Raw genomic sequence first — 18,778 nt, 5'->3', positions numbered from 1 at the left:
GGAATGTTTTCGGGACGGTTATCTGGACCAATATGTCGAGGAGCCGACTCGAGATCAGGCCATTTTAGACTGGGTATTGTGCAATGAGAAGGGACTTATCAGCAATCTTCTTGTACGAGGCCCCTTGGGTCAGAGCGATCATAATATGATCGAGCTCTCAGTCGAGATGGAGAGTGAGGAAATTGAATCAGAGACTAAGGTCCAGAACTTAAATAAAGGGAATTACGAGGGTATGAGACGGGAATTGGGTAAGATTGATTGGGTGGTGTTTCTGGGGGGATTGACAGTGGATAGACAATGGCAAGCATTCAAAGATAGAATGGAAGAATTCCAGAACATGTTTATACCGGTTTGGCACAAAAATAAACCTAAAAAGGTGACTCAACCGTGGATAACGAGGGAAATTAGGGACAGCATAAAATAAAAAAAAAGGGCATATCAACTGGCAAAAAAAAGCACCAGACCGGAAGATTGGGGGCAGTACAGGATACAGCAAAAGAGGACAAAGGGATTAATCAGGAAGGGGAAAATAGAATACGAAAGTAAACTTGCAGCAAACATAAAGACAGACTGCAAAAGCTTTTATCGGTATATCAGGAGGAAAAGACTGGTAAAATCCCAAGTCGGTCCCTTGCAGTCCGATTCGGGAGAATATATAATGGAGAATAAGGAAATGGCAGACCAATTAAACTCATACTTTGGTTCTGTATTCACAAAGGAGGACACAAATAACCTCCCAGGAATATCGGCAAACATAGGGACTAATGAGAGGGAGGAGCTGACAGAAATTAGTATCTCTAGGGATATGGTGCTGGGTAAGTTGAGGGGACTGAAGGCCGACAAATCCCCGGGGCCTGATAAACTACATCCTAGGGTACTTAAGGAGGTGGCCCTGGAGATAGCAGATGCTCTAAGGATCATCTTCCGGAACTCCATTGACTCGGGAACAGTACCCGTGGATTGGAGGGTAGCTAATGTTACCCCAATATTTAAAAAGGGGGGTAGAGAGAAAGCAGGGAATTATAGACCAGTAAGCCTTACATCGGTTGTGGGCAGAATGCTAGAGTCCATTATTAAGGATAAAATAGCGGAGCACTTGACAAATGGGGAAAGGATCGGACAGAGTCAACATGGATTTACAAAGGGTAAATCGTGTTTGACTAATCTGCTGGAATTTTTTGAGGAAGTAACTGGTAAAATAGATGGGGGAGAGCCAGTGGATGTGGTGTACCTTGACTTCCAGAAAGCCTTCGATAAGGTTCCACACAAAAGATTATCATGCAAAATTAAGGCTCATGGGATTGGGGGCAAAGTATTAACGTGGATAGAGAACTGGCTGGCGGATAGAAAACAGAGAGTTGGAATAAACGGCTCGTTTTCGGAGTGGCAGGCAGTGACCAGCGGGGTGCCGCAAGGATCTGTCCTGGGACCCCAGCTGTTCACAATATATATAAATGATCTGGATCAGGGAATTGGATGCAATATTTCCAAATTCGCTGACGACACTAAACTAGGAGGAGGGGTGGGCTCTGATGAGGATGTCAGGAGGCTACAGTGCGATTTGGACAGGTTGGGGTAATGGGCGGATACGTGGCAGATGCACTATAATGTGGATAAATGCGAGGTTATCCACTTTGGGGGTAAAAACAGGAGGGTAGATTATTATCTAAATGGCAATAGATTGGGAGATGGGGAAGTGCAGAGGGACCTGGGTGTTCTTGTGCACCAGTCACTGAAGGAGAGCATGCAGGTGCAACAGGCGATTAAGAAGGCAAATGGTATGTTGGCCTTCATATCAAGAGGGTTCGAGTATAGGAATAGGGATACCTTACTACAGCTGTACAAGGTGCTGGTGAGACCGCATCTGGAGTATTGTGTACAGTTTTGGTCGCCCCATCTGCGGAAGGATGTTCTTGCCATGGAAAGAGTGCAACGGCGATTCACCAGGCTGATACCTGGAATGGCGGGAATGACCTACGAAGAGAGATTAAATAGTTTGGGCTTGTACTCACTGGAGTTTAGAAGATTGAGAGGGGATCTCATCGAAACATATAAAATTATGGCAGGCCTGGACAGGCTGAATTCAGAGAGAATGTTTCCAATGGCCGGGGAGCACAGAACCAGGGGCCACAGTCTAAAAATAGCGGGCAAATCATTTAAAACAGAGATGAGGAAGAATTTCTTCACTCAAAGAGTGGTGAGCCTGTGGAATTCCCTGCCACAGAGGGCTGCGAAGGCTAATTCAATAAATATTTTCAAGAGAGAATTGGATATATTTCTGAAGGCTAAGGGGATTAAGGGTTACGGAGAAAAGGCGGGGACGGGGTACTGAACTGGTAAGATCAGCTATGATCTCAGACGAAGATCAGCCATGATCTCATTGAATGGCGGAGCAGGCTCGAAGGGCCGAATGGCCTACTCCTGTTCCTATCTCTATGTTTCTATGATTGGTGCAGATTGTTAGTAGGTGAGTGTTTGGGGGTGGGGGTCATGCATTGAGCAGTGTGTGAGACTAGTGGTGCAGTTGGTAGGAGATGGCTTTTGAAGATGCATTCACTGACCTTGACCTGTGGTCTGAGGTCATGAAGCTTCTTCGGGTACTGGTGGTGGCGACACTGCTGGCAGTGACGGCCTCGGTAATCTGGTCCCACATCCTTCTTTCTGGAGGGCATCCTGGCCCCTGTGGGTAGAAGACCTCTCTTGCAGTGTTGACCCCCTGCACAAAGCTGGACTGCTGCATGCGAGACCCTGGGTGCCCCTTACCTCGCTTGCTGAGCCATTTGTGTTAGTGCTGAAGCATTTTTCCCATTTTTTGAAGTTCAGAAGGGAATTCAGCTTTAAGAGCTGAATAATCGCATTTGGGACTTGTTTTTAAATGTTAATTTTTTTTTTGAAAAGCAGTAAGGGCTGAAAGCTGCATTTTTTCACAGCATTTTAATTTGTATTAGTTCTGAGTGCATTGCCCCTTTAATTCATCGCCCTTTTAATTGCCCACAATTCCTTGCGAGCTCCACAGCCTCGCTCCTAGAAGCTGTGCAAAGCTCGAACGCCACTTCAGGATGGGAACTTTACCTCAGCGGTCTTCACTAACGCCACCAGGAGGGCATTGCATGGAAGGTTAGCGCTGTGCGACCAATCTCCACCCTCCCAGATTAATTTATTCTCCTTAGTGTTGTGGCCATTTTCAGTGGCTGCTAACTCCAGTTGCCGGTGACACCAGCAACTTTTGTGGCGAACACAAATATCTAGGCCTATGTCTTTTCAATCGATTCCAACTTGCTCCCCAGCCATCGTCTCAGGCTGAACCAGATTGTTGACAACATCGGCATACTTTTTGACCCTGAGCTGAGTTTCTGACCCTATATCCTCTCTGTCATAAAGACCGCCTACTTCAACCTCTGTAACATTGTCCGTCTCCACCCCGCCTCAGCCCATCGACTGCTGAAACCCTCATCCATGCCTTTGTCACCTCTAGACTCGATTGTTCCAATGCTCTTCTGGCCAGCCTCCCATTCTCCACACTCTGTAAATGTCAGCTCATCATATTCAGTAGCAAGACCCATTTACCCATCACCCCTGTCCTTGCTGACCTACATTGACTTCCGGTCCCCCAACACCTTCAATTTAAAATTCACATAATCATGTTTAAATCCCTCATGACCTTTCCCCTCCCTATTTCTGTAACCTCCTCCAGCCCTACAATTCCCCCCAAAACTCATTGTTGTGCTGACTCAGGCTTCTTGTGCATTACCCTCTCCCTTTGTCCCCCCTTTCCTCTATTAGGACCCTCCTTAAAATGCACCTTTTTGTTACCCTCCTATTATCTGTAGGGGGTGGTGTGTGTGTCATCAGCTTGCCCCTGATTGTCTTGAGCGGTTCGAATCGTTCCCACACCCCTGGGTTCTAGACACCGGACTTAGTTACAGACGGCGATACAGATTTGGAGTAGACAACTGGTTTGGTGCAAGAAAACTGTATTTTATTAAAAGGCACAATAAAATTACAACACTGAAAAATTGCTGGAATAGTTACAGGCATACAAAAGTACACTTAATTAGGAATGGGGAACACACGGCTCATCGAGGGAAAAATCACATTAATAATCCCCCTACCCTTGGCCCACGCCCAATATCTAACTAAATTATGCTATAAGGGGCCAGGGATTATGCTCACCAATAAGGGTTTCTGGACAGGTCGAATCCAGTCGATTAAGCCGGTTGCGGTTTGGGGTTCGCTCATTGTGTCCTTTGGGGTCTGCCATCGCCACGTGGTCCCAGGGCGCGGTGGTGGAGTTGTCTGAGTAAAGTACCCTCTTTTCTCCGTTAGAGATAGGGTGTAACGTCTTTGTTGGGTACTTTATCTTGTAGAGTGGAAAACTTCGGGTTTTGTTCTTCTGGTGGTGGTTTGGTCGTCGAGTTTTGTTGTGGTTGGGGTTCGGTTGGCGGTCTTCAGTGTCGGCTCGGTCGCGGTGGCCTAGATCATTACCTGTGCAGTGGTAATGATCTGAAGGTATGGTTTACCCGGCCCTTTGTTACCGCGGTGCTCGTGGTCGTTCCTCGTGTAAGGCTGTGGTTGCGGCCTAGTCGTCTTCGGTCGAGCCTGCCCCACCATGCCTGTCTGCTTCTTTGAGTTTTGAGTAACCTGGACCTGAGTGTGTGCCTGCTCGTCTCCCAACACTTCTTTGCGTTTCGAGTAACCTGGGCCTGAGCGTGTGCCTGCTTGTCCCCAACGTTTCACCACACTGCCCTTCTCTGCTTGCTCATCAGCCCGCCTTCTTCTCGCCTTGCTTGCCTGCTTCTTGCTTGCTTTTTCCTTGGTTACCGGTGGGCCTACAATTATACTCTTTCGGAGTTCGTTATCTGCGTGCCAAATCAGGGTTAGTTCTTTGTCTAATTTTGGCGGGCTCGTCTAAGGTGATTATAGTCGTTCACCTTAACTGCTTTTGGGGCGGTTGTCTCATTGCTAAATGGCTTTAATATCTTGGGTGTTTGTTATTCATAATGTGAATCGGTATCTTCCTGGCTTGGTAGCCAGTTTAAACTGTAAGCGATTATTTATGCAAAGGTTTAATGGGTTTAAGATTAAGTCTTTCCTGAGTTGATTTGTTTTAAAATGAAGAATGCGTATTCTGCATCATCTAGTTGTCTGGCTTCAAAATAACAAGTCTCCCACAGGCCCAGGCATGTCAGGTTTTTCAAAGCCTTTTGAACTTGGCCTGCCGTTTTTGCAGGGTCCTGCTTTCAATCTTGCAGGTTTCTGCCACAAGGTCCAGAAGCCATTTCCTTTAGGGTACCCTTATTAATAACTTGTCCTTCAGGGTCCCTTTATTAATAACTTTGGGGAATGTGGGAATTTTGAGAACCCTACATATCTCCTTCCTATTTGGCTTGGTAGCCATTTTTGTCTGATTGTGCCTCTGTGAAGTGCCTTGGGACACTTTTCTATGTTATAGGTTCTATACAATACCAGAGCAGCAGTCGATAAAAGCATATTTTTTAAGAATGCAAATACATGTTGATGAATCATTTGTTAATTCTTGTTTCAGAAAAAGACAATCCCCTAATATTAAACAATAACAGATTCCGCTGAAGGGACTCAACAGTTCAGGCATCATCTGTCAAGAGAACACAAGTCATTTGGTGTTTCAGGTATAAACCCTTCCTCAGAACTGAAAGATATTACAGATGAACAGCATTTAAAAAGGAACAGGACAAGGGACAGGAGGAAGGGGGAACACACAATTGCACACACATTGGGGGCAATTTTAACCCTACCCGCCGCCCCCCCCCAGCAGGCGCCCAGGAGGGCAGTGAAAATACGCTGGGTGATTTACCCGCTGATTTCCTGCCTAAAGCGGCTGTGGTCCTTCTTTTAAATATGCAGATCAGAGTCCGATGATAAAACGGGCCCCGACTGCAATTTTAACTCAGGCCTGAGCCTGGAAGCCACTGCAGCTTTCCCACCAGCGTGAAGAGGACCTGGGACCACAAGAAGGTGAGTCTTTTATTTTACTGTCTTGTGAGGCCAGGAGGAGCAGGACACACTCCCGAAATCCCTTCCCCGCCACTTACGTTTTTGCTGGAGAGCTTTGCTGCCCCTCGAACATCTGCTACTGCCTGCCGGCACGCTGTCAAGGAATTTCTGGGCCCTGCTGTCCAGCCCAAGATCTGCTTATAGATAAGAGCCATTTAAAATGTAAGAGCTGACTGAGATCAGCTTCCTTAGTTGCTTTCAATAAGGCACATCTACTACAGAAGAAAGGCAAGTGATCCCAGAATTACAAAAGTCTCTCCACAGATGCTGCCTGACCTGCTGAGTATTTCCAACATTTTCTGATTTCAGAGTTACCCAACTTCCTACATATTTCCAGTAGGGCTATCATTGCAAGTATGCTGATAGAAAGAAAGAAAGAAAGAAAGAAAGAAGAAAGACTTGCATTCCTATAGTGCCTTTTACGACCTCAGGACATCTCAAATCACTTCACAGCCAGTGCAGTAGTTTTGAAGTGTAGTCACTGTTGTAATGTAGGGAAGTGTGATGGATAAGTGTGGAAGACAACTTGAGCATATTGATTCTCAACTGGCGTCGTCATGCCAGACTCTTTGTTATCTTAAATTTTTTAGTTCACAAATGAGAAAACATGACACAAAAGTATTAAACTGCATAATGTAGGAAATGCGGCAGCCAATTTGCACACAGCAAGCTCCCACAAACAGCAATAATGACCAGGTAATATGTTTTTGGGGCCTCAGTTTAACATCTCATTGGAAAGACCCACGCACTCCCTCAGTACTGCACTGGAGTGTCAGTGTAGATTTTTGTGTTCAGGAACGGGACTTGGAATCCCACAACCTTCAGACTCAGAGGCAGAAGTGCTACCCACAGAGCCACAGCTGACACAAGGCCATGGTTACAGCAATCCTGACCAGCACCAGGTAAAAATGCTAAGCATCAGTTTAAGGCATGTATTCAAAAAATGGTCCTGAACTTTCATTGGGTTGTCCTGGTCTCCCAGGCTGTTTTTAACCATTTATGCCATTTCTCTAGGGGTTCCACCGGTTTCCTGCTGGAGAACATTCATGGAATTTCCAGGCACAAATTTTGAGCAATTCCCCCATGGGAATGGAGCACAGGAGGCAGAGTCCAGTTGTAGTGGCGCTCCGTAGTTTTCAATATGCAGCCACTGAGCTTTAGCTTTGAGGCTTTTAGCAACGAGTAGACGCGTGTCGAAATAAAATGTTCCAAAACGTAACTTTGTCTTTTAACTGTTTACTGTAATACATTTCAAACAGGATTTCAAAGTAAAACACGTTTAAACACGGTCAAAAACTGTATTGCTCCACAGCCATCAAAGCTTCTACCTTTCCTAGCCTTGTGGTGCCTGAACTGTAAAAATGGCTGGATATATCATGTGACAAGCTTAAGGACTATACCATTGGAGCAAGAATAAAGGGGGTCTCTCAGACTATACTATTGGAACAAGAAAAGAGGGGGTTTCTCAATACAATAAGTCAGTCAGGTAAATTAACTATATTATACTAGAATATGCATCAATAATAAACAAATGTACATACATACTGTACCATAATATTTAACCAATATTTTAAGGTATTTTCTTTCTTCTTTACACTTTCTTAAACTTTCATGACTCTTACATTCCGGCCCCTAATTGACTAGGCACATGAAGCATAGCAATTACTCAAATATTCTTAAGAGTCATAAACTAATGAGTTCAACATATTTACAATATAAATGTCCCCTTCTTTTTTTTTGTTCGGGAACCTTTCACGCTGCTTCTTGTAGCAGGCAGAGCTTTGTGATCGGTCTTTCCAGGGTACTGGCCTTGGTTTGCAGACAAACGCGACGAACAACGCCTCTGGAGTCTGGCATGGTCTTAATTATTTTTCCCATCAACCAAGAGTTTCTGGGGGCTGAATCATCCACGATTAAGACGATATCTCCGACAATGAAGTTCCTCTTTACTTTGGACCATTTTTGATGCTCCTGTAGCAGAGGTAAGTATTCTCTTGTCCATCTGGTCCAGAAAAGGTCTGACATATACTGAACTTGCCTCCACTTCCGACGTGCATACAGATCTTCCTTTTTGAAGACTCCCAGGGGCATGACTGGCTGTGTTTTCAACAACAACAGGTGGTTCGGGGTCAGGGCTTCGAGGTCATTGGGATCATCAGATGTCTTAGTTATCGGTCGGTCATTAATGATGGCTTCAACCTCACACAGAACAGTTTGAAGTCCCTTGTCGTCAAGCATTTGCAGCTTCAGTACAGAACTGAGTAGTTTTCTTACGGTGCATATCTGTCTTTCCCAGACACCTCTGTGGTGGGATGCAGCCGGTGGATTGAAGATCCACTTAATTCCTGTTTGCATCATGGCTTCCTGTATTTTGAGCTGATTCCAACCTTCAATAGCATCCCGTAGTTCTCTCTCTGCTCCGACAAAATTAGTGCCATTATCAGAACGCATAATGGACACCTGTCCTCTTCTACAGACAAAGCTCCGCAGGGCGTTAATACAGGAATCAGTGTCAAGCGTGTGTGCCACCTCAATATGAACTGCTCTGATGGTCAAACAAGTGAAAAGCACACCATATCTCTTTACAAGGCTCCATCCTCGCTTTACCTCGAAAGGTCCAAAATAGTCCACCCCTACGTTTGTAAATGGGGGCTTGTCTGGTAACAAACGGTCTTCAGGCAGGTCTGCCATTATCTGCTCCCCAGCTCTAGCGTGTAACCGTCTGCAAACAATGCATTCAGAGAGTATTTTTCTTATTACAGAATTAGCTCCTGGAATCCAGTATTTTTGTCTTAGCTTCGCAAGCACGTGGTTCCTCCCACAGTGTCCAATACTCTGGTGTATATGCTGAAGAATGAGAGTAGCAACCCGGAGGTCCTTAGAAAGGATAGCAGGATGCTTGGCCTCCTCTGGCATAGCAGATTTGTTTAGTCGCCCTCCCACCCTCAGTACTCCATCTTGGAGTGTAGAATCCAGCTTGTAGATATGACTGCCTTTCTTGATTGGAGTATTTCGCTGTAAAGCTTCGATTTCTTCTGGATATCTTTGTCTCTGACTGAAGCAAACTATCTCCATCTCAGCCTTGGCCAAATCCTCCACGGTCAGTGAATTCTTACCCAATGTGGTCTTGTGCTGGTGCATATACTGCTGTAGAAGCATTCTCTGCTTATCGGGGTTACTTTCAGACTGACTGATAGTGGCTCGATACCTTTTTCTCTTACCGCTCAGGTGTAGCAGCAACTCTTTCAGCTTTAGAAACCATGCAACTGCTTTCCTCAACTGGTGCCATCCTGAGAAATGGTTAACAAGCTTGTTCACTGTGTCAAAGTTCTCTTTCGTAGTTATGAGATTTGCTGTGACTGATCTCTTGACTTCGACGTCGTCCTCAGCAATCTGACTTGGCATATCTGGTCTTTGTGGCCATGATCTCTCTGTTTCCAGCAGATAGCTTGGGCCTTGTATCCAAGTTTCGCTCCTCATGAAGTTTTCAGCCTTCAATCCCCGTGAGGCTTGATCTGCTGGGTTTAATGAGGTGTTTACATAACTCCACTGAGATGGTTGTGTAGCTTCTCTAATGGATGAGATTCTATTTGCTATGAAGGTCTTGAAGCGTATCTTCTCATTCTCTATATACTTCAGCACCGTCGTGCTATCCGCCCAGAAGACAGATTCTTCTAGTGGGAACTGTAACTCTTTCCGCATCACCTTGTCAACTTTAACTGCAACAACCGCTGTCGTCAACTCCAGTCTCGGGATGGTGACCTGCTTCAGCGGAGCCACCCTAGATTTCCCCATGAGGAAGGAACAATGTTTCTGGCCCTGTTGATTTGTCAGCAAGAGGTAAGTAGCCGTGCCATAGCCGTCCTCACTGGCGTCCGAGAAATGATGTAGTTGAGCTGTCTTTGTAACTCCAAAACTCACAGGCTTGATGCATCTGCTGACGTTGAAGCTAGAAAGTTGTTGCAAATCTGTCAACCATCTGAGCCATCTCTGAGCTTGACCTTCTGGGATATCTTCATCCCAGCCTCTCTTGTCTCTACACAGCTCTCGTAGGATCAGCTTCACCGGCAGAATGAGTGGTGCCAGGAATCCAAGAGGGTCGTAGATGGAACTAACCATGGAGAGAATCCCTCGTCTTGTGGATGGTCCTTCGTTCACCATTACTCTGAAGTTGAACGTTTCTGACTCAATGCACCATTGTACACCAAGAGCGCTCTCGATAGGAAGGACATCGTGGCTCAGGTCCAGATCTTTGACTTCAGTGGCTCTTTCCTTTTCTGGGATAGAGCTAGAACTGCTCTGCTGTTGCTTATCCACTTAGTCAGATGGAATCCTCCATTCGAACACAGAGTTCTAAGGTCTCTTGACAGTGCAATGGCATCGTCTTCTGTTGACACGGACTTCAGACAGTCATCGACGTAAAAGTTTCTGAGGATTGTCTCCACAGCCTCTGATGGTGCCTTGCTTTTGCCATCTTCTGCAGTCTTTCTGAGAGCGTAGCTTGCACAGCTGGGAGATGATGTGGCTCCAAACAAGTGTACGGCCATTCTACATTCCACCATAGCTTGACTAACATCTCCATCTGGCCACCAAAGGAAACGCAGAAGATCAGCATCTTCATCAGGGACTCTGATTTGGTAGAACATTGATTCGATATCTGACATCATGGCAACGAGCTCTTGTCTAAACCTCGTCAAGACACCAATGAGGGTGTTGGTAAGATCAGGACCTTGAAGCAGCTGGTCATTCAGTGAAGTTCCTCTGAATGAAGCGGTGGAGTCAAACACTACATGGATCTTTTCTTCTTTGGGTGATACACATCGTGATGAGGAATGTACCAGACCCTTCCATCTTCTCTGTTCAACTGTTCCTCGGGCACTTTTACAGCATAGCCTTTCGCTATGATGTTTCTCATGAAGCCTTTGTAGTCCTCGTGAAAGTCGGGGTTCTTGTTCAGCTTTCTCTTTAGACTGATGGCACGCTGCTCTGCTATGCAGTGATTGTTTGGCATCTTCGCGGTCTGTCTTCTCAGTGGCAAACCAATGTGATAGTGGCCATCAATGAACCGTGTAGACCTTGTCATCAAATCCATGAACTGATTGTCTTCTTGTGACATCTCTGTCTTTTCCTCACAGCTGCGTTCTGAGAAGTCTGCGTTGAACTGCTGTATCAACAGCTCTTCAATGCTTGCGATAGAGATGCGATTAACTGACATTTTGTTGTTCCTCCTTGTTCGACTTGTTATCATCATCTCTCCTTACCGGCCCATTGACTACCCATCCAAGGGTTGTCCTGACGGCGTAGGGTCCGTCATCCTTGCTGTTTATCACCTGCCATGGCTCCATAGTTTTGTAGGCATTGGTTCCAATTAATCGGCCAATTTCTGCTTCAATGTATGGGAGACGCACCTTTCCCAGGTAAGGCCATCTCTCCACATCCTTCTGCAGGGCTAAGTTCCCTATTTTAACAGGAATCTCCCTCTGTGTGAAAACATTAGGCAGGTCTATGAAGTCCTTCTCTTCAAGTCCACACACTTCTAAGTCTGACAGGATGTAACTTTGTACTGACTTCTCATGACCCATGGTGCGTAATAGGATTTCTGTTCTTCTGCCTCTAACGTTCAGTTGTCGCATGAGTGTTTCTGTGCAGAACGTTGCTGAACTACCTGGATCCATGAAGGTGTAAGTCTCCACAAACTTCTCACTCCTCTTAGACTTGATCTTTACAGGTACGATGGCAAGAATACAATCACTGTCACCGGCCCTAGTGAATCCACAAGTCTCTTGTTCTAGCAACACCAGAGCACTTGAAACAACCTTCTCGTCTTTGTTGTTTCCTTCACTCTTCTTAGAGACTTGTTCTTCTTTATGGATATGCAGCAGATTGGGATGTTTCCGAGTGCACTCTCTGCATGTTGTTCTTTGCTTACAGTTTCTACTCAGGTGCCTCTGAGAAAGACATCCAAAACATAGGCCATTGTACTTCAGAAATTCAATTCTGTCTTTGTGTGGCTGTGCTTTGATGTCACTGCAGAAATCCAATGTGTGATTCTTCTGGCAGGATAAACGTGGCTTCTGAAAGGCATTAGCAGGTGTCACTGTGCTGTTCTTTTTGGGAGATGAGTTCTGAGACTTTTCTTCTCCAGCTTGAGTGACGATAGTTGCAAAGCTGCTTCCCTTGGAACCACCTTTCCTGAGAGTCTTTGATTCAGCAGGCTTGGCTTTCACTCTTCCATCAGTAGTTGGGCTGACACCCTGGATGTTTCCGAACAATGGGTCCATAGCAACTTTAGCCTGTTTGTCTATGAAATTCACTAAGTCCGCAAACCTGGCTCTACCTTTCCGTCTCTCCATTATCTCAAAGGCTGTTCCTCTCCATTGTTCTCTCATCCTGTAAGGAAGCTTAGAGATGATGATTCTCATAGTCGTAAGATTGTCCATCTCTTCCATGAATTCAACATCCTCCATGGTGTTGCGACATCCTATGAGAAAAAGAACATATGTGTTCAATGCCTCCCCATCCTCCGATCTGATCTGTGGCCACTTGGTAGCCTTTTCAATATATGCAGTGGCTATCTTCAGCTCGTTACCATAGTGCTCCTGAAGCAACTTCCTGGCTTCTATGTATCCCTGGTCCGGTCTCATGTGTTCACAGCTTCTGACCAGGTCTTGTGGTTTACCACTGGTGTACTGTTCCAGGTAGTGCAACTTATCACTGCTGCTCTCTGTTTTGGAGTCAATGGCTTGTTCGAAGGATCTGATGAAGAGCTTATACTTGAGTGTGTCGCCTTGGAACACTGGTATGTCTCTTTGAGGGAGTCGAAACAGATTCTGTTGTTTTACAAGCATCTCTCTAATTTCATTCTGACGCTGCATCATTCGGTATAGGCTTCTCTCTGTGTCTTCAGGCCTAAGGTGGTCATCAGCAGGGTCTAGTCTAGACCGTCTGACATCTGGGGCAGCAGCACGTGCTCCTGTTAGTGGAGAGGCCTCTCTTCCACGCTGTAATGCCAGGAGATACATAGATACATAGAGATAGGAACAGGAGTAGGCCATTCGGCCCTTCGAGCCTGCTCCGCCATTCAATGAGATCATGGCTGATCTTCGTCTGAGATCATAGCTGATCTTACCAGTTCAGTACCCCGTCCCCGCCTTTTCTCCGTAACCCTTAATCCCCTTAGCCTTCAGAAATATATCCAATTCTCTCTTGAAAATATTTATTGAATTAGCCTTCACAGCCCTCTGTGGCAGGGAATTCCACAGGCTCACCACTCTTTGAGTGAAGAAATTCTTCCTCATCTCTGTTTTAAATGATTTGCCCGCTATTTTTAGACTGTGGCCCCTGGTTCTGTGCTCCCCGGCCATTGGAAACATTCTCTCTGAATTCAGCCTGTCCAGGCCTGCCATAATTTTATATGTTTCGATGAGATCCCCTCTCAATCTTCTAAACTCCAGTGAGTACAAGCCCAAACTATTTAATCTCTCTTCGTAGGTCATTCCCGCCATTCCAGGTATCAGCCTGGTGAATCGCCGTTGCACTCTTTCCATGGCAAGAACATCCTTCCGCAGATGGGGCGACCAAAACTGTACACAATACTCCAGATGCGGTCTCACCAGCACCTTGTACAGCTATAGTAAGGTATCCCTATTCCTATACTCGAACCCCCTTGATATGAAGGCCAACATACCATTTGCCTTCTTAATCGCCTGTTGCACCTGCATGCTCTCCTTCAGTGACTGGTGCACAAGAACACCCAGGTCCCTCTGCACTTCCCCATCTCCCAATCTATTGCCATTTAGATAATAATCTACCCTCCTGTTTTTACCCCCAAAGTGGATAACCTCGCATTTATCCACATTATAGTGCATCTGCCACGTATCCGCCCATTCCCCCAACCTGTCCAAATCGCACTGTAGCCTCCTGACATCCTCATCAGAGCCCACCCCTCCTCCTAGTTTAGTGTCGTCAGCGAATTTGGAAATATTGCATCCAATTCCCTGATCCAGATCATTTATATATATTGTGAACAGCTGGGGTCCCAGGACAGATCCTTGCGGCACCCCGCTGGTCACTGCCTGCCACTCCGAAAACGAGCCGTTTATTCCAACTCTCTGTTTTCTATCCGCCAGCCAGTTCTCTATCCACGTTAATACTTTGCCCCCAATCCCATGAGCCTTAATTTTGCATGATAATCTTTTGTGTGGAACCTTATCGAAGGCTTTCTGGAAGTCAAGGTACACCACATCCACTGGCTCTCCCCCATCTATTCTACCAGTTACCTCCTCAAAAAATTCCAGCAGATTAGTCAAACACGATTTACCCTTTGTAAATCCATGTTGACTCTGTCCGATCCTTTCCCCATTTGTCAAGTGCTCCGCTATTTTATCCTTAATAATGGACTCTAGCATTTTGCCCACAACCGATGTAAGGCTTACTGGTCTATAATTCCCTGCTTTCTCTCTACCCCCCTTTTTAAATATTGGGGTAACATTAGCTACCCTCCAATCCACGGGTACTGTTCCCGAGTCAATGGAGTTCCGGAAGATGATCCTTAGAGCATCTGCTATCTCCAGGGCCGCCTCCTTAAGTACCCTAGGATGTAGTTTATCAGGCCCTGGGGATTTGTCGGCCTTCAGTCCCCTCAACTTACCCAACACCATATCCCTAGAGATACTAATTTCTGTCAGCTCCTCCCTCTCATTTGTCCCTATGTTTGCCGATATTCCTGGGAGGTTATTTGTGTCCTCCTTTGTGAATACAGAACCAAAGTATGAGTTTAATTGGTCTGCCATTTCCTTATTCTCCATTATATATTCTCCCGAATCGGACTGCAAGGGACCGACTTGGGATTTTACCAGTCTTTTCCTCCTGATATACCGATAAAAGCTTTTGCAGTCTGTCTTTATGTTTGCTGCAAGTTTACTTTCGTATTCTATTTTCCCCTTCCTGATTAATCCCTTTGTCCTCTTTTGCTGTATCCTGTACTGCCCCCAATCTTCCGGTCTGGTGCTTTTTTTTGCCAGTTGATATGCCCTTTTTTTTAATTTTATGCTGTCCCTAATTTCCCTCGTTATCCACGGTTGAGTCACCTTTTTAGGTTTATTTTTATGCCAAACCGGTATAAACATGTTCTGGAATTCTTCCATTCTATCTTTGAATGCTTGCCATTGTCTATCCACTGTCAATCCCCCCAGAAACACCACCCAATCAATCTTACCCAATTCCCGTCTCATACCCTCGTAATTCCCTTTATTTAAGTTCTGGACCTTAGTCTCTGATTCAATTTCCTCACTCTCCATCTCGACTGAGAGCTCGATCATATTATGATCGCTCTGACCCAAGGGGCCTCGTACAAGAAGATTGCTGATAAGTCCCTTCTCATTGCACAATACCCAGTCTAAAATGGCCTGATCTCGAGTCGGCTCCTCGACATATTGGTCCAGATAACCGTCCCGAAAACATTCCAGGAATTCCTCCTCCTCAGAATTTTTACTAATTTGGGTAGTCCAATCAATATGTAAATTAAAGTCACCCATGATGACAGCTGTGCTCTTATCGCACGCTTCTCTAATTTCCCTTTTTATGCCTTCCCTCACCTCCATATTACTATTTGGAGGCCTATATATCACACCCACTAACGTTTTCCTCCCCTTGCTATTTCTCATTTCTACCCATACAGATTCCGTTTCATCCGAGTTAATATCCTTCCTTTCCATTGCATTAATCCCCTCCTTTACCAGCAATGCTACCCCACCTCCCCTACCTTTTTGCCGATCCTTCCTAAATATTGTATATCCCTGGATGTTAAGTTCCCAGCCTTGCCCACCCTGCAGCCACGTTTCTGTAATCCCAATCAAATCATACTTGTTTACCTCTATTTCCACAACTAATTCATCCACCTTGTTCCTAATGCTTCTAGCATTAAGATACAAAGCCTTCAGGCTTGCTTTTTTCACACTCTCATTATGAATTAGTTTGGCCCTTTGTGTTTCTCTCCTTTGCTTATTGCTTCTCACCTTTCTACCATCTATTTCTGACTTCATATGACTTCCCTCTTTTCCACTACCTAGGTTCCCATCCCCCTGCCAAATTAGTTTAAATCCTCCCGAACCGCCCTAGAAAATATTACCCCGAGGACATCAGCTCCCTCACAGTTCAGGTGTAGACCGTCCCCTTGGTACAGGTCACTCCTCCCCAAGAACTGGTTCCAATGCCTCAGGAATTTAAATCCCTCTCCCTTGCACCACTGCTCAAGCCACGTATTTAGCTTATCTATCTTACTCTCTCTAAACTTATTAGCTCGTGGCACTGGTAGCAATCCAGAGATTACTACCTTTGAGGTCCTACTTTTCAATTTAGCTCCTAACTCCCTAAATTCAGCTTGTAGGACCTCCTCCCTGAAGATGGTCTTCAGACTCTGTTTTAACTCTTGAAGGTGCCCTGGATCCAACTCTGTGTGACACCATTGACTGGCAGTAGTCGTTCATACCATCCTGTGAGCCTTCATAATCTTCAAACACTCTCAACTTGGCATTTGAGACCACAATAGCTGTTTTTAGCTCCAGCTGTTCTTTCTTAGCCTTCAGTTGGGCCTGCAGTTGGGCCTGTTGGGCATTTTGTTGGGCCTCTTCCTGTTCAAGAGCTTGCTTTTCCACTAAAGATGCTGCGCGCGCCATCATCGCTGCCTGTTCAACCTCTTCTCTCATGCGCTGCGAAGAGCATGTGGTAGAAGTGACTGACCTGTGTCCAGTGACAGAGCTACCTTCTTTTCGATTTTTGCTCAGTCTGGCTGAAATCTCTGAAACGCTATCATCTGGTCCGACTTCATCGTCATCTTTATCTTTCTCTGCTGTATCAACATCTTGACGAATCTTCAACATCCACTGTTCTGTGGCCTTGACATAGTCCTTAATGTTAGATGATTTAAGATCAAACCAGTTGTGCTGGTCAGCGTTTCCCTCATCTTCAGACAGAAGTGCTAGTACATCTTCATTGAGTACAGTAAATTCTTCATACAACTTGGAGAAATCATAATGCATTATGTCTTCAACTTTCTCAATATTGGGGCAGTAATTCCTCCCCAAACGCGTGAGTACGGAAGGGGTACTCACGCATCTGGCCGGAGGAAATGCCGGTTTTCAGCATGCACAGCGCATGCGCTGAAAACTGGCATTTCCTCTCCTCTAACCCAAAAGGTGAAGAGGCTAGTGCGTGCGCTGTAGGGGGCAGCACGTGCGTCTTGGATTTCCTCTGTTTTGGGGGATTTGCGCATGTGTTAAGGCCTCCGGTCTTTACGCTTGTAAAAAGCACACGTAAGTATTTATTTTTACAGGTAAGTGGTGTTTTAGTGCAATTTAGAATTTTTTTCCCCACAGGTTTACTATTAAAAAAATCTACAATAAGGTAAGTTTGGTTTTAGACCCTTTTTATTAAAAATTTATTTTTCTCAAAAAAAAAATTATTGTTTAAATTATTTTTTTAAACTTATTTATACTTAACTAGCTGAAGTGCCCGGCAGTGCCGAGGCTTTTTCGAGGGAATGTTGTTGTTGGAAGACAGAGAGAGAGCGACTGGGGGGAAGAGAGAGAGTGACTGGGGGGAAGGGAGAGAGCGACTGGGGGGAAGAGAGGGGGGAGGGGAGGGGGGAGGGGAGGGGGAGGGGAGGGGAGGGGGAGGGGAGGGGGAGGGGAGGGGGGAGGGGAGGGGGAGGGGGAGGGGGAGGGGGGAGGGGGAAGGGGGGAGGGGGAGGGGGAGGCGGGGGGGAAGGGAGGGGGGAAGGGAGGGGGGGAAGGGAGGGCGGGGGGAAGGGAGAGGGGGAAGGGAGGGCGGGGGAAGGGAGGGCAGAGGGGGGGAAGGGAGGGCGGGGGGAAGGGAGGGGTGGAGGGTGGGGGGGAAGGGGGGAGGGGGGGAGGGCGGGGGGCCCCCCCGAGGATCGCGGCCCCCCCCCGAGGGTCGCGGCCCCCCCGAGGGTCACGGCACCCCCCCGAGGGTCGCGGCCCCCCCCGAGGTGAAGACCGCCGATTGCGGCTGTGCGAGACGGCCGGCGGACCCGGTTGCCAGGGTAACGCTGGACGCTCAGCAAACCCCGCCCCCCGGCCGAGCCAGAGAAAGACGCCGTGTCTCAGCTCTTGCTGCGCGCGCACCCTAGCGGCGCTGGGCTGAGGCTCGGCCCTCCAGCCTTCGAGTGGGGCCGGGAGGTGCCTAGCTCGGGTGTGGGTGCAGAGGAGACGCCGAGGCTTCTAGGCCTACCTGGAAAAATGGGGAAAGGTAGGAAAATTAATGAGATTAGATAAGTTAATTACTTTCTAAATCATTTTTTTTAAAAACAATATGTGTTTTAAAAGCAACGTTTTTTTTTAAGACGCAGAAAGCGGGAAAAAGAAAGGAAAAGTTTGGAATCAAGATGGCGGCGACTCACCTCGGTTCAGAAGGATAAGGCCCAGCCACACACGCACCGATTGGCCTGGCGGCACACGCCAGCAACCCGGCGTACGATTGGTCGAGCTCGAGGTCACTCTGTCGCTAATGAGCGGATAATGAGATGCTAATGAGCAGAACGTTAAGGTTTTTGGGATACCGCGGGCACGATTTTAGCCCGGCCGAAACGTAAATACGCTTAAAACCGTCTCAGAAGCGTAAGCTTTCTTTGGAGGTAACGCGCGCGTAGGTACGCCCTGTAACTTTCGAGTGCATACCCGACAGACGCACATGCGATGACAGACAGACAGAATGACAGACAGACAGA

The sequence above is a fragment of the Somniosus microcephalus genome, chromosome 2 (assembly GCF_052327205.1).
Source record: "Somniosus microcephalus isolate GS21.2 chromosome 2, FLI_Smic_1.0, whole genome shotgun sequence".
Taxonomy (NCBI): Eukaryota; Metazoa; Chordata; class Chondrichthyes; order Squaliformes; family Somniosidae; genus Somniosus; species Somniosus microcephalus.
The sequence above is the reverse complement of the archived record's forward strand: the minus strand, read 5'-3'. Positions refer to the sequence as shown.